A 25,798-nucleotide genomic window follows, 5' to 3' on the forward strand; every position below is an offset into this window, starting at 1 on the left:
CATTGCTCAGCTGCTTTCTTTTGCTTTCTTAAAAGCATTGTGTCTTGGAGGTGGCCAAGAGCAGCAGGTTATAGAATGCAATCTGCTCTTCTGAGCTTTCTACTCTTAGTACTTCAGTACTTTTAAAGTGTCTTGAGATGGGTTAGGCATCCCAAAAGTGCAGTTTCGGTGGCCACACAAACCTTTTTGATTCTTGACCAGGCTCCTGGTTCTATGGGAGATCATTTTTCTGCCAGAGCGCTCTGGCTGGTGTGGTATTTGAGTAAAAATTAAGATAGATTCATACCATGCCCTGGAGAAACAACTGCTGAAATAAAGCATCAGGCCAGGGTAAGACTTGCTGTCATCTGAGGGGATCTGGGCAAAATCTACAGCCACCAAATAGCACATTTATACACAGTGCTGTTGCAGCTGCAGTAAATCAAATGTCAGCTGTGACATACCAAAGGTGAAGCTTTTCAGGCACATCGCAGGAATGACTTTTGGTGTGGTAGGGTGGCCTTCTCTGATCCCAGACAAACTTTAGGAACTGTAGAAATGCTTGAAAATTAAAAAGAATTCAGTGGGGGCAAGTAGCACCAAAATACAGGGTGTTTCAAAAGGATGGACCCAATTTGAAGTCACTATATCTTTGAAAATGGGTCCATCTTTTTGAAACACCCTGTATTTTATTGGGTTGGGATGAAGGAGGGAGTCGTGTCTGTTACCAAGTTTACTGATGGTTTGCTTGGTGCTCTTGTTGGTGGTTTTTGGTTTGTTTTCCCCTCCAAATGTGTAGTGCAGTATGTATGCTTTCTGAATGGTGCACTTAGGTTTTTGAACAGAGGTAAAGGATTGAGTTCTGCTTCAGTTTCAGAATGTAGGTTAAAAAATGGCCATTCCTCCCTTTGTCTCTAACAGTTTGCTTACAACATAGCTAGAATGTGTTGCAGTGCTGTAGCCCTCTGAACCTTGGCCTTCCAGGTGTATTTTACTTGTTGACTTGAATATGCAGATCCCGCTCCCCTCCAGCGCAGGCTGTTGGAAGCAGTTTCTTTTCGAGTGGAGGGAGAGACCCACATCTGCCCTCCTGCAGGAAAACCACAAGTGCTGTGAGATTTGAGCCTCTCGGCTTCATGACTGTTTTATTGCTGCCTTTATGATTCACTGGTTCTGATCAAACCAATTTCCAGCAATAAATAGCAGGAAGGAAAAAAAAAAAAAAGACGTGTGTCATATTGATAATAAGTGAAGGAGCAATGACCCTCAGCTGAGAGGAGGGTGAGCTGAGCCTGCTGCAAAAGAGGTGGTTCATCCTGTGACAAATCACACCGCCAGGGACTTGGGGCAGAAGAGATGAGAGAAAGCGAAGCAGGAAGATGAGCGACCGCAGGCCCTGATTCAGGCAAGCGCGTGTCCTGCTCCCTGCTGCCCCGCCACAGGCCAGCTGATGCAGGACGGGCATGTCCCACACCCAGCCTAGTCCACATGGGCAGTGGATCTGAGCCTGTGTGCCTGTCACAGCTGTGGCTGTAGCCTGGGCTCTGAGGTTTTCGTCAGTGGCCCGGGCTACCAAACACACCTACAACCCGGTATCTGGCTCCCTGATAAGAAAGGGCAGTAGATTAGCGCCGAGGCTGCGTGTGATGACAGGGCTATTTCTGTGCACCTTCAGAATATTTCTGTGGATCGTCAGCCCTCCCTTAGGAGACAAGACTTTGGTCTGTACTTAAGTACCAGATATTTTGGATTGTAACCTGTGAGATGCCTGTTGATTTCTCAGGGCATCTACCTTGCAATTTTGGGGCCAAGGACAGCAGTGCAGCTGTCACATACTCATCTGCCTAATGAGCCTTCAGAAAGCAGCCAGTGAAAGTAAATGTGAAACTGGACTTTGACTTCAGCAGAATAGGACTGAGCTGTAGATGTGAAAGAGGGTATTGGTAATGCTGTACAGCTGCCTGGATTTGGGATCTTGAATGGGTGTTCATGTTGTGGTTAGAGGCTCTATTGCCGATTTGGTTGTTCTTGCCCTCTGTTTTTCTTTATGGTGCCTGTTTCAGCTACGTGCTGACAGGTGTCTTTAGCTGGAAAGATGAAATGGCCAGCCTGGACAGTGCCATCTCCTCCAAGCACTCATGTGAGCTGATTTCCCCAGGTAAAGACTTTACCAACAGTTCACAGATCCAGGGCAGCTCTTGGAGTTGGGCTTTTCTCCTTTTTACACTTGGAGTTCCACGTAGTCACTTGTTTTTCTTGTCCCTCTGCATGACATGATATCACCAGGCATCTTATCAACATGAGCACTGCCTTGAAGAGAACTAATTTATGTGATAAGACCTTATGGCTCATTTCTCAATCTGTACAAGTGCTTGTTGCTCAAAAATAAGATCACAGTGATCAAAACCCTGCAGGACAGTCACCCTGTATAGTGTTGTACTCCTGTAAATGGTGTACGTGACATAAATCTTTATCAGGATGTCATTTAACAAGGGAAGAAGCTATTGTGCTTCTACCAGCATATGCTGAGTATTTAACATTTTTATTATGTGGAGTTTATTATTTTAATGAATCACCATGGTTCTGCAGCAGTAAAGAGAGGGACGTTGCCTGGCTGAGTCCGTTGCCCTGGGTGAAGTCTCAGTGGTGGCCGAAACCACTGGAGCAGCCCTGCTCTTGCTGCCTGCTGTATAGGGGACTGAGCTGGATGTGAAAAGCTGGCAGGTTGTCCTTACAATAGCAAGTCTCAGAACTTTAACCATAGCTGATGTGTCTTTAAAGGCGAACTAGAGAGATTTGGCTTGTTCATAAAAACGAGTGGTTTAATTAGGCGGTCTATTTATGGTGAGATGTGTATCTAAAGTGAAGGGCATTTCTGAATCTTCCACATTGCTAATGAAAAGCACAGCTACAGTAAACATCTGGCTTAGGAGAAGTGTTGCATCTTCCTAGATTTTAGTTGGATATGGAGGACGCCCTTAAACCTGACTTAACTTGACCTTGTGTTGTTAATTTTTCCCACCTGCAAAATGTCTCAGATAAGGCTGAGACAAATGGAGAGCAAAAAAGTATAAAGTTAACTTCTCAGTTGCTGTGAACATAAACCTTAAAAGGACAATTTGTTTGGGGGCATATTAACTTGGCACAGATATGTTTGTCAGCTGCTGTACTCTTTGCTGTGGATTTGAGGTTCTCAGCAGCAGGGCAGATGACCTGGTAATGGTTAGTATTGGTATCACTGGAGGTTCTCAAGGAAGACATTAAATAGACATCTGTCTGGAAAGGTGCAGCTATGACTGATCTGGCCTGGGGTGAGGAAGTGGGTGAGACTGAGTTTGAGAGCTGTTCCTGTGCTCTTTTTCCAGGGATCTGGCTTGTCATGAGCTGCTGACCAGGTCAGGGAAGGGCACACAGTGATGTGGCTGTTGGGAAAGCACCATTAGCTGATGTGGGTTGTGTGGTGTGTTGGGTTGGTTTTGTTTGTTTGTTTGCTTTGTTGTTGTTATTTTGTTATAGGGGAATGCAGAAAGAAGATGGGAATGCTGGCAGGCTGATTACATCTGTGATGGCTCATTGTGGACCTTGCTTCTCCTTACACCTTCATCCGTGTGTGAAGCTTTTGAAGGAGCTTTCCACCCACTGGATGGTGTGAGCGATGCACCGTGCTCTTGCAGACTGTACTCTGGGTCTTGTTGCCTCAGGTTCCCCTTGTTCCCTTCCTAAAAAGGGAAGCATGGTTATACTGAACCAGGTGAGACCCTTCTAGTCCTGTATTGGCTCTTGGCAGTGACTACAGTGTTTAACCCAAGTGTGTGGTGATGCTTCCTTCTGGGACATGTTCTGCTGTTCTCCTGTGAGGAGGTGTCCTGTGCTTAATAGCTTCTGATGGGAATTTCTGTGAATTTGTCAAACTGTTTTCTGAACCCTTGATAAGCTCTTGATATCCTTGGCATCTGCTGGCACTTAGTGGTTTAATAGGTTGTGACTGAAGCCATCTGTGATGCTTCCTTGTCGTAGTGCTGGCTCCCATTCTGAAAACTTCAATCAGCCTTGTTTTCTGGCAAAGCCTGTGCTCTCGAATCTCCTCATAGGCAACTCTCTTTCTCCTTTTGTGTTAGAAGGTGAAGTCCACAACGTCAACTAAGAGAATGTTATGTTTGAAAACGGGTATGAGTTCACAGCACAGGAACATTCAGATAAGGTTTTTCCATTCGCAATTATATTGCAGGGGTTTTGTAAATCATTGCTGTATTTAACCAACTCTTTAAATATACAATTTCTCATATGCAAAATAAATTTCAAAAGCTCCTTATCTCATAAGTGACTGAAAGAGATGTCTCTATGGGAGGGCTTTTGCACTGAAACGCACGTGGCGTGTAAGTAATGACATTCCCGTGACCACATTATGAAGGGTGTAACAACGTGGCTGCCCGTGCTCTACCCTGGCTTCCCAGAAAAACTGTTAAGGTGCCATTTTATGCTGGCTTTGGATTTTTGTTTCCTTCACCCCGTTAAGACATTACCCTGGGAACTTGCTCCTTCCGGCAGCTCTGCAGAGGCTGTGACCAGAACTAGGCCATGCAGTCAGACAACAGGGCACCTTCAGTAGGAAACAGCAGGAAAATGTGCAGATTTTTAGCTGCCTGGGAGCCTTTGCCATTGGCTCCAGCTTGATGCCTGGAGTGGGGGTCTGCAAGAAGGTTGTTTCCCCTTTCCAGAAATGGGGATGCAATCATCTGTACCAGGCAAGATGCTGAGAGTTGACCATTGTCTGCAGCTGGTCTAGAATGTAACGTGGTCTATTACTAATAATAATTTCTAAATGAGAAAAATGGCAATTGTTTTGAAGCCTTTGTTCAGAAACATGAATAAAAATTATAGAAGCATTTAAATTCTTTAGACTCCCAAGTTCTGTTTTCAAAAACTGCTTAGAGCTCCTGCGTGCTTGATTAGAGTTTGCCGTGAGGGAACTAAATGCCTTGGGAAAACATAATTTTCTTGCTTCCCCCTGCCACTTCTGGGAAATCCCACCCCAAATCTCCAGATTGGAGTCTGTTCTGTGAGGGAAGCCAGAAGGAAACTGGGGCCCTAGAGCTTGGTCAGAGTCTGCCCAGGGTTTTGCTTGTTTCCTGAGCAATGAATAGGTACCTAAACAGTGGCCCTTTAGAGTAACCCAGAAAGTCATGACTCTTGCCTACACAGTACTCACAGGGACAAAAGACCATTTCATAATTGCTTGTCCATATAAACAAGTGTCAAGGCTGCCCTATGAATTAGTTGTGGTGGCTTAAGTTAGCCTTTATTACCAGCGGAAGAACACTTGTTATTTGGTGTCTCGGAATAATACTTAGGCTGTTCCCTTGCTCACTTGGTTAAGTAACACATGTGATAAGGTTTTTTTTGTGTCAGATATTTTATACCACCTAGAGGAACAATTTTTTTCTTTTCTTTTTAGTTTTTTTAAAAAGCTTTCTAAATTCCAATGGCGATCAGTCAGTTCCTGTGGAGATTTGTCAGTTTAAACCAGCTCTGGTCCTGAAGCTGGGAAATGACTGTAACTTCACACGGGGTTACTTTTTTTATAGTCAGAGATGGTAAGTGATAAGATTGAAGTTGGAAGCTGAATAAGGCAAGCTCATAGGTCAGAGACCTTACAGGTATAAGAGAAGGAAAGGAGACAGGTTAGTTATACTTCTAAGGTGCTTGTTAAATATGGAAGAGTTACTGCTTGCTCACACTCTCAAAAAAAAAGGAGAGGGGGAAAAAGAAAAAGGAGAGGGGCAAAAAAAAAAAGTCTGTCTTTAAGTAATAGCACTCTGGATGCTAGATGGGTGGCTGGAAACAAAACAAAACAAAAACCAAAAAAACAACACCAAAAAAACCAAACCAACAAACAAAAAACACAACACCCCCCCCAAACTGGAGGTGCTGGCAGCCGTCCTCTTACCTTCAATGAAAAAATAGCTGCTTGTTCACAGCCTGTGACTTGTAGTCATTTGAAGGTGGTTTACGAAAAGGTGAATAAGGAAGACAAGGACGTTTGAGTGGGCTTTGTACCACGAGGGTATCTATGCCATCACCTCTGCTTGTAGATACTTGCATTATAGAAATTGAAGTGACTGCCTTAGCCCAGTGTCCTGGCACAGACATGGATGCTGATAAAGGCATTGTTTTTTTGGAAGGAATGTAAAATGAAATGGCAATCTTTCTATAGGCCCCAGTCCTATAAAGGCAGTCGTCTTTATTGTGCCAGGTGAGTAAATTCTTGCTGGGTAGTTTGTTGATCAACTGTGAACAGTTGTGTTAGCTTCAGAAGGCTTAAGACCAAGCTCAAGATTGAAAGAAAAGGCCCATAATCCTTACAGATACGAGTCATACTTCTGCATGAGGTCAGTTTTAACTTGTCCATTGAGAAAAAAATCTCAAAGTCCAGAAGCATAGTCAATGTGTTCTGCCTGCCAGCTGGAGTTAATTCCCTATTGGCCAATAGTATAATAACGCTACTGGCCTCCCTGGTACAGCTGGTGAGTGGCAGGTTATGTAGACTAGCATGGGTCCTGCCCTGCATAATAACCCCAAACTGTCATCTAGCACTTTCTACTCATAGATCTTAAAGCACTTTGCAGAGGTACAGAGGGCAGAAGGGGCACATGGAGTGCAGTTATTCTTCTGAAGTTGGCCAGCGGCAAGCTATGGGCTAGAAAACAGTTCTTACTAGTTGTAGTCTAATACGTCTCAATAGATTACACTGTTACTCCCAATATGGTGATTTCTCAACAATTATTTAGAGTGTGTTGGATGGGGAAAATTCCCAGACCAATCTGATGAAGGTCCCTGCCAAAAGCTAAATGAGTGCAGACGAGGAGGAATTCTTAATGTGTGGCATTGGAAATCAGTATAATGGATGTTTGAGTGAATGCCTAGGCTCGGATTCAGTCCTGCAGCTGGTACGTACATACTGTTTATTACGGGAACAAGGTCCCTTTTGCCCTGATAAGAAAACAAAGTCAAGAGGAGCAAGTAACTTCTAGACCTGTCTTGCAGTTGGTGACTTTTGGGGTGAAGTAAACTTTACTTTCTTTTACCTTTCCTGGAAAATGTAGGGAAAGAGACTCTCCTGAGACGTCCTACTGCCTTGAGTTGAGTTAGTCCTGGGACTGCTGGGAAAGCAGAGCTGCGCGACAGGCTGAGCCTGCCGAGGAGGGAGTCCTGCTGTGCCACGTCCCAGCCATCGCCTCGATGGAAAACCAGGCAGTGGGAAAATGCGAAACACTGCCAGTCTCTCTGCTGAGAGATGAAGCAGATTGGTACTTTTGTGCTCCCCAGGAACATCCTAAATTTGATAGCAGAGGAGAAAACAAGACCAAACAGCACAAAACACAGGGTGCAAAAGGCTTCCCCTTCAGCCTTGTGGATTGTCCTAGAGTTTGGTGCAGAGAGGTGACAGAGGGCAGGATGCTGGCTCAGGAAACTCAGAACTTTTATTTGTTTTTCCTTCTTTAAGGCAAAGGACAAATACTGGAAGGTCAGGAAAAATGGGAAGTCACTTACTAGCAGGAATGCTATTGCAAGTTTCTGAGTGACAGTAACACTTTCAGCCAGAAGCCCTTACCTATAGGTAAGAAACAGGCTTCATTGCAAGATTTTTACCTATGAAAGATAGGACACGAGGGGAAAATGATCAATTTCAATTTACAGATGGAGAGTTGAGCACAGAGGGATAATTGGCCTGCTTCACACTGCACAGGTGACATGTTGGAGGAGACCTGGCCCTGCTCCAGTCCCAGTACTTGCAGACTCGGTCTAGTTTTCAATCTCTTGCCCATCCTCTCCCCCCTTGTAGTAACACGTTCTTGGAGCTGGTCCATCAGCTAGGGAGAGGCTCACAGCTTGCTGTACCAGGGCCTCTGCCAAGTGGCTCCATTAAGAATTGTTTTCATGATTACAGCGCTTACACAAGCGGGAAACAGGCTTTGGGGAGGATGTTTATATTGCACAGATCCTTTATCTGGCTTGGGTATCTCCTCATTACCTGCATCGAAGAATTGCCTTCCTTAGTGGCCAATAAAACTAAATTGCTAAATCCAGCTCTGCATAACGCTGTTTACCTTTTATACCAGATTAACCTTTATCATATTTGCAAGTGCGTTGGGAAAGTAACATAAATAGAGAGGTAGGTGGTGGAGGCAGAGGTGAGCCTGCCAGCACCAGCCGTGCCCTATTTGCCAGGGGCCCGCAGATTAGAGAAGGCTTGTGCCAGGAAGGGAGTTGCAGAGAAGCTGCTGCCGAGCTTGTGCTGATCGACACGGCAGTTGTAGGAGTCTTCCACACCTTCACTGGATTAGCAGAAATGTCTGGGGTTTAAGGTAAACAGTGAGGAGCCCAAACATTGTAGAAATTGTTGTTGGGGCAATGAATGAGTCCTTAGGGCTGGCTTGGGCAGGCATTGTCCTGGGTGACCAGGCAGTTGGGTCGGTGCCAGCCCAGTGCCAGCACGCTCTGCCCAGCACGCCCAGAGCACCGTCACCGTGCTGCTGGGCCCGGCCTATGGCTGGGGAATATCCCAGCGGGGTTTGTGCTGAGGTACTCGGAGGATCTGTTTTTTGTGAGCTATGAGAGCACATCAGGTGATGGGAACGTTGTCTGTCTGCTGGGGAAGAAGCGGCAGGGACCCAGGGGACTAGCTCTGGTGGAATGACACTATGGCTTGTGTTTTTGCTGCTGTGTCCCTACTACTAGTGACATGAGGGTTCCTGAAAGTTCAAATGAAGGGAGCTTCTAATTTTTTTGAGAGCCCGCTCTGTGGGGCTCACTTGGAGCAGGCCTGGTCTCTTGGTCAACTTGGTCACACTGTGCAAAAGGAGCTGGACCAGTCCCTTTCATCTACCTGGAGAAAAAATAAAATATTCTTGCCTTGAGAATATTTATTAGTGAACAAAACCAGTACTACCAGGACAAACACTCGCCTTCCTCCCCCGCTGCAGAACGTGTTCCTATGATTTTTGCCTGCTAGCCTGTTTAAAACAAATGTGTCTACAAAACTTCCCAACAATTACAGCCCTGGCAAAAATGTCTAGGATGTATCAGTCTTACAAATGGATCTCGTGTGCAGTTTGCAATATGGATCACGTTGAGATCTGGCTGCTTGAAGTTCAAATGTCTTTCCTAGAAAGTGTGGCTGGATGGTTTTCACACTGAGCAGCTGAGAAATGCGTGGATTAATAGTTGTGTGGATGCATGCTCAAATTTGTCCCTACTGTTTTGTCCTTTCCTTCAGTTCTTTTTCTGAATCTTAGAAAATCTGCATGGATTTGTTCACCAATACTTAATCTCATATTGGGATTTCTGGACTTGTGGAATCTTCAGTGAATTTGAGAGCAATTTTTGCAGCATTTGGGCAAGCACTTGCCTTTGAGAGCTGTATTGTACTGTCACGGAGTTCACAAGGCTGAGTGCCATGAAAGGGAAACTGCAGCTCCCCTTGGTTGTCACTCCTGTTTAATTGAATGGGAATACTTGTCCCTTTAAACTCCAGTCTCTTCAAGAGGCCGTTATAAGCTGAATCCTGCAATTTCACTCCAGTGTTTTGCCTCATCTTTGGAAAAGGAGGTCCCAAACCCTTGTTCTCAGTTAAATCTGACAGGGCAGGAGAGGCTTCTATTATTGGTGAAGGGAAGAACAAAGATGGCACAAAGCACTGCTTGCCTTCAGGACAGGGTCTTGCTTCCTTGAAGCAATGGGCAAAGGGAGTACAGTCTTTTCTTACAATCACCTACCTTTGTCCATAAAATTAAAATGATTTAATATAAACTCTTCCCTGTCTTCTGTTCCTGTCTGCTAACAGGATAGTGATAATATTTAACCACTTGCATCTGTTTTCTTACTGAAAATATAAGTTGTGTTGCTCCTTGTATCACTACTGAATTTATCACAGAATGTCAGGGATTGGAAGGGACCTCGAAAGATCATCCAGTCCAATCCCCCTACCGGAGCAGGAATACCCAGATGATTTTACAATTTATCCTGAAGATACACCTGGAAGCTGAATGCAGGCTGTATCTGACCCAAATTAATTGTAAGCTGGTGCTGACAAACATCCATGTGATTTCAAAATGTGTTTTCTTTTTAACCTGTTTGCAGTATTAACTAGAAAGCTAGCATAAGTTGGAAGTGAGAGAAGTGAGCACGTAAGCATGTGAGTTTATTTGGTGATTCTGCTGATGGTAGAGAAGACTTGGAATCAGGCCCTGATAACAGCAAATAAAATGCATCAAAACCAATGCCTTCTCCCTTCTTGATTTCAGCCTGGTCTCATTCCTACAGCCATGTTATGTGATCCAATCTGGGTTAAATACTGTGCTCACTGAAACAATGGCCAGACTTGACACATCCAGGGTGGAACTGAGCTTCACCCAGTCCCAAGCCTGGGATGCAGTTTAGACATGGAAGAGGTGAAGCAATGGGAATGTGGTACCTGGGAATAACCTGCATTTGAATGAAGATCAGTTTTGAACTCTTTCTACCCTAATGCACTGTTAGCAGTGGGAGTTTGACTTGTGTACAGCTCCTGTTCGGACACAGCCCTGTACGGGTGTGACATGGCTGATGCCATCAGGAGGAAAGAGGTGGAGCAGCGGAGCCCGCATGTCCCCATGCATCTCTATCTTGACTACTTAGCTGTGTGCTTGCCTTGCTGTACTTACGGCTGATGGCTCTGCAGAGAGAAGCAATTGCACTGTTGTTTCTGTGACACCTGGAACATAGAGAAGGTGAAGCTAGTGGGCATGGTGGCCATGCAAAGGAAGAGCTGTGTCTCAGAGCTTCCCTGAGGAGCCTTACCCCTTCCCTTGTGCAGAGGTTGAAACGGGCATATGCTGAGTCTATTTGCCGAACAAAAGCCTCCGGCTCCTCAGCATGATAGTGTACTCAACAGGTCTAGTCACAAGTGACGCAGTTTACATGGGATTTTGTCAGCAGCAGGCTAGCATTTTTTTTTTTAAATCATTTAAGAGAGTTACATGACAGACAATGTAAGCTCAGTGGAAATTTTACTGTCCTGGACTTTGCAACATTTTCAGAGCAAGCAGCAGTCAAGCAGATAATCCCATCTTCTCATATCTGTGACTGTTCTTCCCGTCTTGGTGTGAATTTGATTGTGATGCCTGTGTATGTACTGGCTCCTTTCAGATGCTGGTAGGGACAAAGACATTGGGAGGATATAGAAGAGCGGAAGAAAGCTGATAGAGACCTGCAGCTGCTAATTAATCAGTCTCATTTGCAAAGAAGGCCCATAGTGATAGGGAATGGTTAATAGCTCCAGACACTGGACATTGGCAGGACTAGGCTTGACTTTTGATTTATTGAGGGGTGAAATGGTGAAATCATGTATAAGTGTCAAGGCTCAGTTCTGAACCTGGGGAGGCAGAGGTACAGTTATGTACCAGCCTCAGCCTTTTCTGTGAAGTTATAAAATCTTTGCTGGCAGAAATCAAATGTGAAATAAAGCTTTTCCAATTGTTGGGTGAGAGAAGGTTCCTCAAGCAAAAACTTATTAAAGTGGAAAATTTACGTGTCCCCCCTACAACTACCTTATTTCCAGGCCCATAAGGTATGTGTCCTAGGAACAGAATAAAATGCAAGCTGGCCATAAATGTTTCCATCAAAGTGTTTGTATTAGAAAATTTTGTTGAAATTGAGGCCTTTGTGGGAAAGGACCAGATTTAATGAATTTCCTGTTCTGATAGTACTTATGAAAACAAGTTTCAAGTTCTGGAAATATGATTCCTTTTTTTATGAAGAAGGGCTTCCCCCCCCCTCCTTTCTCATTTTGGCACAACAACTTCGTTTTATTTGTAGCTTTAACAAGTTCCTGGAAAAAATGGCAATCAAATAAGAGTAAAAGGTCAGGCCTTTGTGGAACTGTCTCCTTCCAGCACTTCACTGCAGCGTGCTGAGCGGTTGCTGAGATCTGTCCCCCACAGCTGGTGGCATGTTGGCTGGAGCAGGGAGGGGAATACAGGCAGGACCCTGTGAACACCTTGTCCCGTGTCACCACCTCCGTCATGCCCTTGGAGAGGTAAAGAGGGCACAGCTGCCATCAGTTATGTAGGGGACAAACAGGAGCCGGAAGGACACGTGGCCCTGGGGATGAGTATTGTGAAGGGCTGTGTTGTGTGGGTGTGTGTTTCTACAGGTACTGGAGATGCCTTCCAGTGCTGTGCAGAGCACCAGCAAGCTGTTGGAGCTGTCTGTTTGTTATGTGATTTAACTCTCTACCACACTTTCAAGTGGCCTTTTTGACACTTAGTAGTTGTCGCTGTTTGAATTCTCCCTTTATTCCTTGGGATTACAACAACTCCTCATCATTTTTTCCCCTCTAAGGGCTGTGATGAAGTGCACCCCTCTCCTCCTTCTGCTTCCCTTGCACCTCCTTGTAACACTGCTTCTACCTGCCTAGGCATTGTGGACGTGCCAAGGAATCACTTGGTATGGCCTCTGACCAGCAGAGTGATGTTGTCCCTAGATTTTGCTATGTCAGAATTCTACATAGAATGTTATTTTTTGGTTTGTTATAATTTTTTTTTTTTTGTATTTCTCAGCATGTGTGAACAGGGCAATCCAGCTTCCCAGCACCGCCATCCCAGCGCTGTGTTGTGTTCCATTGTACGGTGCAGACTGTTTCTGTTTCTGTATCTCCCTGTTCCCCTTATCTGCCTCATCCCCAGACATGCACATGGCTCAATTTACTCCTTGGAGTTTGCACTGGAATAAGAGCTAGGAGCTGTGTAGCTTGAGCTGGGAGAAGCATTTCTGTAACCATGCTGCAAATCAGAATTGTGCTTTCTAGACAAGGCTTAGTTTGCCATTTGAGCCTTGATCTACCAAAGCTGGTGCTCAGCTTCCAACCTGCTTTAGTGATGTTGCTCATGCCTGTGAATTTAGGCACATGGGTAAGTGGTGTTTGGTGTCCTGTGGAGATAACTGTCTTTCAAGGTGAGCAGTTCTCATGGGTGTTCTCCTCTACATCAGTGGTCAGGACTGTGGTGTGAGTGACACAACAGACCTGACATGTTGTGATGTGCTTAAAACATAAGTGTTCTGTGGCTGTTGTCCTGTCCTCTTCAGCATCAGGGAGCACGACTAGGTCAAAGCTGCTCTAAACCATATGAATCCAAGAAGCTGGTGATCTTCTCTCACTTTTCCTTAACTTTGGCCTGATGGTGAGCCTGCCAAAGCCAGAGAGGAGAATCCTGTTGAATGGAATGGATCAACTGTGTAGGCTGGACTTGCACTAGCATGTTTCAACCTTGTTCTCTTTAATATTTGGAATAAGATTTTTTTTGCCTGTTTCCCAGGATATGAGGGCTTGAGAAAATTTGGAGCAGTACAGGCGGTATGTATGTGAGTCACTTGGTGTGTGAAGCCTTTGCCCAGTCATCCCCGGATTTTCCACACAATTTTGAGCAGGCAGGTTGAGTTATGGAACAGGAGCAGATGAGTAAATTGCTTACGGGAGGCTGCTGTCCCTGTCTGTCATAGACGTGTGTCTCCCATTGCTCTGTGATTACTGATGTGTTCACATAGGGTCTGCAAACCCGGCCTGGCACCTACTCTGAGTGGGTGTTTGGAACAGATTAATTTAAATTATAAGAAAGGGCTGTTCCTTGCTGCTTTTCTGATTGTAAACATACTGACAGGTCATAAAATACAGACAGCTGGGAAGTCATGGCAAAATTCAAGTAAACTCTTGCCTCTTTCGTGCTTATACCCATCACCTGCTTCCTTCACCCACTGGCTCAGTGATTTTGGGTGCATCCTGAGAGAGATGATGTTTCTGGTCTGAGACTGCCCCAAGTCTGAAGGTTCCTCATCTGCCCAGGCCTGATTTCCCTCTGGCACTGCCAATAACATGTGGCCTAAGTGACATTGCCACTTCTAGAACTGCTGCTGCCACTGTGCAGGAGCTCTCCTGGAGCTCACTGCAAAAGATCATAAGGAATGAATAATTTGGGGTTATATCCTTGCTCATCCTTAGCTGGTATCTGTGTTCAACCCACATGCCTATGAAATCAATAGGCTAAATTCTTGCTGTTGCTTGGGGCACCAGGATTCACAAGGGAAAAGGCCCCAAGTGTATCTCTGTCCATTCTCTCTTGTTACTTCTGATCATCTGCCCAGATGGTCCATCCCAAGTGTAGGCATCAACAGATGAGGAACTGGTGATACCGTGTGTGTGTGGCTTGCTAAAGGGCTGCTGGGCAAATGAGCAGTGCTCTGTCAACAAGGTAACCCAGTAGGATGTGGAAAAAAAGTTCGTATCATCTCTTTTTGAGTAGCTGAGGACAGGACACTCTGAACTTCCTGTTGTGTTGATAACTTTTCTCCAGTTTTCCTTGCATACTCTCTGAGCTGTTGGTATATTGACTATAGCTGGTCTGCAGCAGGGAAGAGGAATTTGCCCTGAACATTCATTTCTGTTTTATTACAGTCTTCCAATCTTTCATCTTCTGTCACAGAGAGATAAATATTGGTTTCAGAATTAAAGACCATGTCAGGACTAGACTCGCTAGTTTGTCTTAATAATTTCCTACAGTTTGTTTCATATGACGAAATTAATAAACGTTTCTCATCTCAATGCAAGCTCTGTAGCACGTGTAGGAAGCAGCCATTCTGAGAGTCGCAGCTGTGCTGTGCTCCCCTTGGCTTGGGAGCATCTTGCTGAGCCCTGTTGTACTGGCCAGAAATGTCCTGCCTTGTCCCAGTGGAGTGCCCTGCTCTAGGACAGACAGGCACCTCACTGGTCCAGGAAAGTCTGCTCAGCTCTATCTCCTAATTTGCTGTTCTGTGATCTAAAAAAAAAAAAAAAACACAAAAAAAACACAAAACAGAAAACAAACAACTTTCACGATTTATCCATTTAATGTAGCTGTCACGGAGGCACCCCGAGGCTAGTTTAAGGGACAGCAGGGTCCAATACAACTTTTATTAAACCGGTGAGAAACAGGGTTTTAGCACTCCAAAAGTGACTTAAATATAGGTTCGGGTATCAGTTGAGGAAAATTATTAAGGGGCAGCAACTAGTACAACAGGAGGTCCACAGAGTACATACACGTGGCTTCATCCAAAACAATGCCAAAAGCGCCCCTGAATCCCAGAGGAGTACACACTTGCCTGAACATGGTGTGGGATTATTCTTAAAGAAATATAGATACTCGTAGTGAGTACGGAAAGTGTACCCTCGTGATTGTGCAAGGGTAAATTTATAATACACTCGCAATCCTGTGAGGGTTAATTTACTTACACGTGCAAATATGCACGGAATACTACATGTGCTTATGTGGAAGCACGGGAGGAAAATACACTCGCGATTGTGCGAGGAAATAATTTAAAGTATGCGTGCAAATGTGCACGGAATAAAGTTACACTCGTGATTGTGCGAGGAAATAATTTAAAGTACGCGTGCAAATGAGCACGGAATATAAATACACTCACGATTGTGCGAGGAAATAATTTTATACGTGCTTGTATTAAGCACAGGAAGTTACACGTGCATATGTGCACGGAAAGGATAAATATACTCGCAATCTTGAGAGAAGTTTTACTCACACACGTGGCAGCAAGGCAAGCGGAGTCTCCAACTCTCGACGAGAGAGTCCCGTTTTTATACTGGCTGATCAGACCTGACTGTAGGCATTCTAGAAGCTTCTCTGCACCCCCACACCGTGTGTGGGGTGCCCCTGAAGCCTCCAAACATCCCCCACACTGGTCACAGGTGCCCAGCGGCTCACTGGAGCCTTGGCAATCCCTTCTCCTAATGGCCCTGGCCAGGGTGCTCTGGGACGAAACAAAAGAAGCTGTCAGCCTCACACAGAGAGAGAGAGATGTGCCCACTCCCTCCATACTGAAGGAGGGGTGGGGGGAAAGGGGGGTTTGCATTCTGCCACAGTAGCAGACCAAAAAATGTTTTGGCAGATTGAACGTGGTTTAGTAAGAGAGAACTCTCTTGCTAGAGACATATCGGAGCCTTTAGTACTTCCCCAGATTTCTTCTTTCTCCCCTCAGTTTTGCTAGCACCTGCTCCTATACCCAACATTTTATAATAGAAAATACCCTGTGGCAGCTGTAGAACAGCTTCGTTAACCATGATCTCCCTGCAGTCAAATCAGCCCATCGCTGTCTCTGCCCTGTTGCCCTGTCCCTCTCTGAGAGGGAAAGGAGCATAAGCCTCTTCTTGGCAGGTTCCCATCACCTGATTTTCAGCGTGTTTTTTCTGCCCACAGTGCTTGCCTTCTGCAGTCAGCTTTGGCTTTTAGGAGACTGAATCCACCTCTTGAAGTTCTTCAGCCTTTCTGCTGACTAGAGAGAGCACAGGGAACCAGAGATCCTGCATGGGGAGAAAGACGAGGCTGTTGACTAGCTGATGTGGACAGAACTTGTCCCCTTATTCATGGGGGACAGATGGAGCCCTTGTTTGGTGCTAAAACACCGTTCCTCACTCAGACCAAACAGGGAAGATGCTTGGATGATTTCTCTTGCTTCTCCCCAGCAGTTCCTGGGCCGTGTGCTGCCCCTTGCACTGTGGACGGGGAGGAAGAGGAGCCCAAAACAAAGGGTGAGGCAATGTGCAAAGTGTTTGAACCTGCACTCAGTAGCTGTGCAACGGGCTCCCCTGGGAACCTCACCCTGGTCACGGCTGCTTCTTTTCCTCATCTCTGACTGATCATCCTCCGCAGTCCTGGTCTGCACAAAGTCCATGTCTGCCAACCCGTTTCACAGCCAGGATGTGACCTTCTCTTCCAGTCTCCCCTGGCCTAGGCTAGACCAGCTTTCCTCATTGAGCCTGTGCCCTGCTTCCCCGTGAAGAGCAGTCTACCTTGCTTCCAGTGAATTATATTTAATTTTAGTGGTTTGCATCACATGCTCTGCTTCCTGCTGCATTGCTGTAACAGATTACTCCATCAACATACTATTTTTTTTTTTTTTAAATAGGTGCCAAGGGACAGAAAGCAATTAAATTTAAAGTATTCCATGGCCAAAGAGCTGTCTCCAAGAGACACCCCATGATGCCTGTGGCTCCTCTCTTCTCTTGGAGGAGTTTGTGTTGCACCTGTGTTCTTTCACCCCCAAAAATCCCCTTCAGAGGAAAGGGAATGGTGTTTAGAGGCAGTCTAAAGCAGAATTAGCAAGGTTGGAAAAGGAGAGGGGAACTGTTTGGCTATTTTGTCCTGTTTGATATGTTGCCATAAAGTTGTTTACACTTCCTGCTTTTTATCTTGGGACTAAATGAGATAATTAAGTGTATACAGAGATAGAACTCCATTCATCTGAGGTTCTCAGTATCTTGGAAGTGGTGTTGTGGCTGATTCGCAGATGAGCTATTCTCTCTCCCTTGCTTTCCTTTAGGCGTTCTGCTTCTGGCACCGGTCATACGAAGAGCCCTACCTGACCTAAGCTGGGGTCAGGAGTGAAGTACGCTGCCCGGGGCCCAAGGCTGAGTCCGTGACATGAGCAGAGCCCTTGGCTGTGAAGCCCTGTTCCTCAGCCCTCCCTCTCTCATTCTTGGCCTTGGTGTTTTGTTTCCTTTTACACACAATCTATCTTCTGTTTCTTCTACCTGCTTTTCAAAGTGAATTGCAGGAGATGTACTGCACAAGGTGGTTAACTCATCTGTGAGAAAAGCTCTGAAAATGTAGGACAACTGAAAAAGTCATTATTTCTCTTCTTCCTAAGTCCTTGGTTTTCCGTAGCAGGGCCTGGGACGCGCTGCGGAGCAGTCCGTGAGCAGGCTGTCACACACTGCAGCGTACGATCTCGGGAGACAGGAAATCCCTGCGGGGATAATGCTGGTATACGCTGGAAAAACTAGACCTGAGCACACAGGACACTGTGATAACCCCTAGGGCAGGATCTGCTCTTCCAAGCAGAGCAAACACTCATGCTTTTTCCAGGCTCTTTTTCTACCGTTTTGTCCCTGTACCTTGAACAATCAATTTGTTTGTGAACTTTCGGCCAGTTCATTCTCTTCTGTGTTAGAAATGTTAACCTCATGGAAATTAAATACTCCTGGTGGGTTTCCAGTTCTCACAGTAGTCATAACTAGAGTTGTTGAGCTCCCCATAGCCTTTAAGGTGTTCAGGCACCGGGTGTTGCCATTTGCAGTCAAAATTGGTGCAAGGTTAGTTCTGCAATGCCCAGCTCTGATTGCAAGCATCCCACCTCAGTCAGAGCTGCCTGTGGAAGAAAGTTCATTTCCTGAGGTGTGCGCCGTGGGGAGGGAAAGGTACATGATGCTGCTGGCCTGGCTGTTCGGGGGGAGGAGAAAGCCAAGCTGTGTGTGCGCTTTTGGAAAAGATTAGTGTCTGCCCCATGAGGCAGTGTTATCCTCTGGAGGTTCAAAGTTCTGCATTTTTAGTATTTTTCTTTTTGTAGTATCTATTGAAGAAAGCTCTTCTTGCAAAAAGCCTGTCCTGGAAGAGTTGGGAGGATGTCCTTGGAAAGATAGCAACTCCTTTTCCAGTTGGAGGAAGCTGCAAAACTGCTGCAGTCCAGCTTTTTCTCTAGTGCAAAATAATTCTTCATGAGCCATAGCTGTAGAAACTTGCTGTGCTGACTGATGCGGGTGCCTGAAAACACACACAGGCACCAGGAACCTGCAGTTGTGAGAAATACGTATGTGTAAATACTAATTCAGTCTTTCTGGCAGTGCTAGGAAAGGGACGAAATTTTGCTAATTGTAAGAGACTGTCAAGGCAACTCCGTGTTCTTCTGAAATCTCCCATCCCCGGCACAGCCCAGAGCTGCTCAGAAGGATGCAGTGGCAGCGCTGTGTGTGCTCCCTGCTCTACAGCTGCAGTGGGTATTATTTTGAAAACCTGCTTGCTGCTCTACAGAAGCAAAACCTCAAGTCCTTGACTCCTGAAATGCTTCATAAAAACACACCAAAAAAAGAGTTGGGTTTGATCTGCAGCCTGAAATACTTGACTAGAACATCAAAGTGAGTTCAGAGAGGAAGGGTTTACTTTGTGGGGTTGATGTTGCAATTTACCTGACTCTTTTCCAGCTCTAGATATTTCTAACATGGATGTTGTAATCTAATTTCTAAGTACCCGTATTTCCCAAATATTTGGCATTTGACTTTGTTTTTCATTGGATCCTTCTGAAAGGTCAGTACTTACCTGGGCAGTTTGATATAAACAGTCACTGAATCATGGCAGTGCTGTTCTACACATATTTATATATGCTTATAGGAAACAGGACTGCGATCTGAAGGCTGTTCTGGTCAGTATCAGTGTGCAGGAAATTTAGGTAAAGGTCTAATGAAGTTGTTAATGATAGTGCTCTTCCAAATCATTAAAAATCTCCTTACAACTTCAGCAATGGTGACATCTTAGTTTGTTCTGTTGGTGCCTATTGCCCTGAACTGCTGCAGCTTAAGGGCCCAATCCACCCACCACTGAAGCTGGAAGAGATCTTTTGGTTAGACTTGTCTGGCCATTATAGAAACAAATTTCTTCAAACACACTGCCTGTATTATCTCTTGAAAATCATTTTTTAAAGGCAGAAGATATGGGTGGAAGTTATCACTTACAGGAAAACTTCAAGGTCTCCCCCCATGCCTGACTGAAAGAGAGGACGGCAACTGTTCTGTACAACATGCAGACAGTTCTTCTAAAATCAGGTACAGACTTACAGCCAAGCTACTGCAACTTGTTACATGCCTGTTAAAATATTTAATGAAGAGAAACTGGTCAGTGTGATGGTGAGACTAACCTGGGTTTGGAGGCATCAGGGCACATGGTTGGTGACAGGTTAGGGAAGGGACTTGTGAGCTTGGGTGACTCTTTTCTGTAGTGTCCAGGAGGATACTGATCTTGGGGGAGCAGAACAACCTAGCATCAGAAAAAGAGGTTCCTTGTGGTATCTCAGATCAAACACGCACAATAAATGATTTTCAGGTGCAAGGCTTATATTGTGTCTGTGCACACTACGTCTTTTCCATCCCACAGCCACTCTGTGGACAGTCAGTCCCACCTCATAGGGAAAAAAATGAGGTTATGGGGTTTTTTGGTTTTGTGTGGTGTGCTTTTTTTGCATTATTATTTTTGTGAATTTGCCCTGCATGCTGTTATCAAAATGGCCACCGAAGAAATTATGTACACAGAAGTTCTATCTCTCTATTGAGATGGTGTTCTCTGAGGCATGGCTGATAAACCAGGTGACGTTGTTCTGAACGGTTTATGAGGACAGGAAGTGAAGAACGCTTACTTCTTGCTTAAACTTCCAAAGTGACTAAGCACTGGAAGAATAAACAGTAGCTATGTGCCTGTCATCAAATCACAGGGAATAGGCCTTTTCCCAAGAGCAGTCACGAAGCCTTTGGTGATGGCTCTAGTTTGGCAGTATGTGTCACATTCCACCCAGGAACCCGTCCCCAAAGCAGCGCAGTGCCCCTGTGCTGCCTTGCTGCGAGTCAGACGCCGCTTCCCACGGAGCTCAGTTGCCTTCTGCAGTGGGATCTCTGCTCAGCTCTGCGCACACCCAGTCCTGTGGTGCTCTGAGAAAGGCAAGTTCATAGCCTGGGGTCAGGCGGTTACAAGTTGCGCTTATGGTCTTTGTTCCTAAGACTACTGAGATGATGCTTTCCCGTTGAAAAACCAGCCAGATGACTCTCCCTCTATCCCCTTGCCTGCTAACACACAGCTATACTGGTCAGGACTTGCCTCTGAGTAATCCTCTCGCCTTCTCTGAATGGTGTCATCTTAAAAAGGGCAATGACGCGTGCCACACAAGCTTACAAAAAAATGTTCTCTAATCAAGGCAGTTGTTTAAATCCTTTTCTTTAGAGCTGTAGTCTGTGAAATTTTTGATGGCATACCTCTTTTGCTCAAAAGTTGTCATTAAGAACATCTTCAGTGCATACGTCATGCAAACATTATCCAATCTGTGCTCAGTACTGCTAGGAATCAAGAGCTTAACTGTTATAGGAGATCATTAAGTTTCTTGTGGACCACTTGTGTCTACTTCAGTGAAATAAAACCCCAGTCTGGGCTTCCACTGTACAAACAGGACAGGACAATTATTCTTCAAACAGTTTATTTCCAACTCTATTAGGCTTTATTTATTACTAACTGTAATAGGCTCTATATATTATAAAATCTATTAGACTCTATATATTACTAACTCTATTAGATTCTATTTCTTCCGAACTCTATTTGACCCGGTTGGGATGATGCCAGCGATGGGACAGCCCAGCAGCTCGCTCTGCCTGTAGCTCCAGCAGGGTTGGGAAGAGAACGGGGCCTGTGGATCAGGGGTGTGCTTTGCCTTGGCAAGGACGGATTTCCTGTGAGCAGACACCTGTGTGTCCTGTAGTGGAGCTGGTACAAACCCCTCCTTCTCCACCCCAGCAGCAGTTTTCTGCATGGGCCAAAGATCTTGGCAGCTTCTGGGGCAGCTTTCCACCAGCTCCCCATCCAGGCACAATGTGTCTCTGGCTCTTGTTTTACATCCCACTCTTGTTTTGTGCCTTGCCAGCAGCTGGAGAAGTTAGAGTTAGGGCTATAGTAGAAGTGTAAAAACTAAAAAAGTCTAAAAAACTAAGCTTGATTGTTAGGCAAAATGAATAGAGTACTTATGGACCATTTACTGACGGGTGAAAGTTTGGTGAGTCTGTAAACTTATTCTGATCTTCCATGGTACGAACAGGACAGGACAACTGGAAAAGGTTGATTGTTCAAACAGTTTATTATCAACTCTTCGAAGTTACGTTTTTTTACCAACTCTTTCTTATCTACTCTAAGCTCTATCTGTTAACAACACTACTAATTAGATACTATTGACATCCTGGAACTCTCTGTCCTCTCCAGGACGTGCTGCGCTGGGTTCATTGTGCAGGACCGGGGCATCTGCAGGTGCAGGTGGGGCAGTGGGGTGGCCTTGGCCCCAGCAGAGCTGAGGCTGCTGCAAACGGTGGAGGAGCCCAAGCAGCAGCCTGGAGGCCACCCTGGGTTTGGGTGCCAGGTGGTGGCAGAAAGCAGAGGGCCCGCGGGGGGACCCTCTCCCTGCCCACTGCTCCGACGGGACACGGGAGCGCGGGAGCAGCTGCTGCTGGAGGTGGACGGGCGCTGCCGGGGCCGGGAGCTGCTTCAGCCCGTCGCTTGGTGGGTGGAGACGCCCGCGTGTCCCCCGCAGTCTGAGCACCGGGGCTGCTGGAGGGGCGTCCTTCATCCATCGCCGGTACGTGCTGGGCTCTGCGTTTGAGGGCGACTCTCCTCTGGCACCTTTCCAGCAGCTGGGGATGTTCTCGGTTAAAGCTGGGGTTGTAGTAGTAGAGGATCTAAAAAAAGCAAAGGAGAAGAGTGAGTTTCCACCATCTCAAGACTGGAAAACCCCAAGCTACAAGAGCTAAGTCTTTTAATCACAAAATATGAGCAGGGATATTGAAAAGGACTCTGAAAGATGTTTGAAGCCTGAAGCTCAGGATAAAATGTTACATGGTGGTTCTACTCAGTCATCGCCTCCCCTGGGTTTTTGCTGTCTGGGAGCAGAGCAGTGTAGGATTTTTCAGAAGCGTAAGAACTGTTATCAAAAGCGAAATACTGCTATTTTTCAGCAACTTCATTGTGGAATGAGTAGGCAGGTAATACTGTGGTCTTTAGATGTATCTTCTCAGCATTCAGCAGGTGTCACAGGAAGTTTTCAGATTGGATACAGCAAGACATGTAGCAAAGATATATTAAAAGAAATCAGGCTCTGCTGAGTCTGTCTTTCCATTTAATGGTTCAAACTCAGTGGATATAACCGAACTGTATTTTATCTCTGTTTCTGCTAGTCAGAAAGACTAACTCAAACCTTCCTGAAAATGACCTGAGAAGGAAATTAAAACCAAACCGCTTGCTGCCATCCCCATCTCCTGTATCACAAGGCCTTATGTGATGTGCAGGTCCATCTCTCCCCCAGGGCTGTTGTGACCGTGAGCTGATGTGCAGAGCAGCTGCGGTACCTGGCTGTGAGCGGCAGCTGCTGCTTCTTCTGCCAGGAATTCGGGCAGGGAGGCAGATCTCTCAAAATCTTGTTGTATTTTGGTGAATCCGTAGAGGTTCAGCTGCCGAATGAAACTCTTGATGTTCTGTGTGGCAAAAACCCGCAGAGATCCTCCATTGCCCAGCACCTCTTCTTGGAAGAGCTTTTCATTGATGGCAATGCATCTTCTATGGTCGCTCCACCAAATGGACTGAAACTGGTTGCTTTCCACTATTTTCCAAAGCTTCTCTGGAAAGCGAATGGATGACAATTCATTGGCTTCACCCGCCCGCTTGCTGGAAACAGGGGGGACTTGTTTGGTCTCGTGTCCATCGCTGGTGGGTTGGACATCCCGCTCCCGATGTCTCGCCAGCCCAGCAGCATCACAGGCTGCTCCTTCCCCCAGTCCTGGAGGCCCAGGAGAAGTCATCTCTGCCGACAGCCCCGGCCCGTCCGGAGCAGAACGGGATGGTGTTTCTCCGGCAGACGGTTCCCATTCCATTTTTCCTGTCCCAGCTGGACCAAAGTTTCCTTCACTGGCCACTGCCCTGGACAACCAAGCCTTGTCCTGCCAGTCGGCAAGTGAAGGCCAACTGGTGCTGCCTGGCTGTGGGTATCAGTGGGACATTGTGACGTGTCACTGTGATGCCTGTGCCATATAGTAGTGGCATCACAGCGTGACATCATGGTGGCCTTTGAGAATGGTGCCCTGGCAGCAGGGAGCAGCCAGAGGAGAACTTGCTGGAGAGCACTTGTTGCTTTTCACTCCCATGGCCACCAGTGGTGGGACCGCAGAGCCTGGAGGTCATTAAAGCCGTGTTGAAGGGCTGTAGGCGATGAGAGGACCGTGCTGTGCCGGGCTGCATCCAGGAGTGGGTCCCCAGGGAGAGGCAGGGACAGCTGCAGCTTTGGGATCCCAGTGACCCCGCTGGGCAGTTTTCCAGCTGGGCACCTCTGACACCTCCAGAAATGTCCTCACGGACATTTTGTTGTTGTTTCACTGAGATGGTGTCTGCAGGGAGATATGATGCAAGATATTCTAGATATCAAATCTGTGCAGTGATGAAAACAAGAACAACAGCTAAAGTATGTAGGAAGAAGGTTCCCCTAGGTAGAGCAGAAGGTAGTCCAAAGCATAGGGAAAGTGTTGGACAAAAAGAGGAGAGGCATTTATCTATTCTTCAACTTTTCTTCATTGTAATGCAATGAAGAAACACAATCTTCAATAAAAATAATCCGTTTGTTGAGATATCATATTCTAAAGGTTCTGCTGCCTAGCATAAGACAGGGGTTGGGACCAATCTGTTGCCTGTAACTCATTTCTGCTGTGAAGACAGACAAGAAGGCAGCGTTGAACCAGCTCCATTTCCAACTATTATATGCTCCACATTGAAGAAATGACTGCAGGCCATCTCGTTATCAAAGTAATGCTGAAGGGAGCAACTACATTCTGAGTAGTCTTAGTTGAGAGTAACGCTCTGTTCTTCGTTGTAATTAAGAAACAGCCCTGTTTGACAGTATAGGTTTCAAAGACAAATTTCTTCAGTGCATCTGTAATCCAAGAAAATCTATTAAATCTCTCTTCAAAGAGAAAATGCTGTATACCAACACCAACTGACTGATATTTTAAATTGTGTAGTCATAGAATGGTTTGGGTTGGAAGGGACCTCAAAGATCATCTAGTTCCAATCCCCCTGCCATGGTCAGGGACACCTTCCACTAGACCAGGTTGCTCAAAGCCCCATCCAACCTGACCTTGAGCACCTCCAGGGATGGGGCATCCACAGCTTCTCTGGGCAGCTGTTCCAGTGCCTCACCACTCTTATGGTGAAGAATTTCTTCCTTAGATCTCATCTAAATCTACCCTCTTCTGATTAAAGCAGTCACTCCTTGTCCTGTCACTACACACCCTTGTAAAAATTCCCTCTCCAGCTTTCCTGCCTGCCCCTGCTAGGTACTGGAAGGCTGCGACACAGTCTCCCTGGAGCCTTCTCCAGGCTGAACAAACCCAACTCTCCCAGCCTGTCTTCACAGGAGAGATGCTCCAGCCCTCTCATCATCTTTGCAGCCTCCTCTGGATTTTTTCCATCAGGTCCATGTCCTTCTCGTGTTGTGGCCCCAGAGCTGGATGCAGCACTGCAGGTCCCACGAGAGCGGAGCAGAGGGGGAGAGTAATTTCCCTCAACCTGCTGGTCACATTTCTGTTGATGAAGCCCAGGATGTAATCATTGACACTAAAAGAATATTGCAAAAATTTGATAATTAAGAGGGAGTAATATTTATACCAGCTAAGTAACAGCTATAAAATCTACAGCTAATGTTTCTGGCATAGATTACATGTACAATACAAGTGGAAATGGTTTATTTAAACAGCCAAACAAATGGGAGGGTGTGTGTATTGCTCAAGAGGAATTAGAACATTTGAGTGGAAAAGCAACAAAAGCAGCTCTAAACTCCCAAGCCAGTGGAAGAGTTGAAATATTGGCGTAATTGACATAGCTAACTTAAAAATATGTCAGCTGTCAACCATTCTAGTGCCAAAAAATTCTATTCAATTCCTGCCTGAGAAGCCAAACAATCCAGCGATGATGATGATTGAGGTCCTGTACTAAGACATACCCAAAATCAGTGCTTTGAGCAATCAAGTGTATATTGAGGACCTGAAAGACACAGGCATTTCATACAGGTTTTTTACAGAAATACTCTCAGGTAATGTTTATACTGTGCAGGAGTAGACTTTTTAAACACTATCTGACATGGTTAAAATGTTCATTTAAATACTAGACAGGCAAGTGTG

The 25,798-nt window shown here is 45.7% G+C and overlaps 1 long non-coding RNA gene across 1 annotated transcript in view; it reads left to right on the forward strand.

Annotated features, from left to right (window-relative positions):
* Window positions 1-25,798, forward strand: part of LOC136105981 (uncharacterized) — a 295,265-nt gene that overhangs the window by 58,469 nt on the left and 210,998 nt on the right. The gene's annotated exons all lie outside the window — the stretch shown is intronic.

This window comes from Patagioenas fasciata, chromosome 10 (assembly GCF_037038585.1).
Source record: "Patagioenas fasciata isolate bPatFas1 chromosome 10, bPatFas1.hap1, whole genome shotgun sequence".
Classification (NCBI taxonomy): Eukaryota; Metazoa; Chordata; class Aves; order Columbiformes; family Columbidae; genus Patagioenas; species Patagioenas fasciata.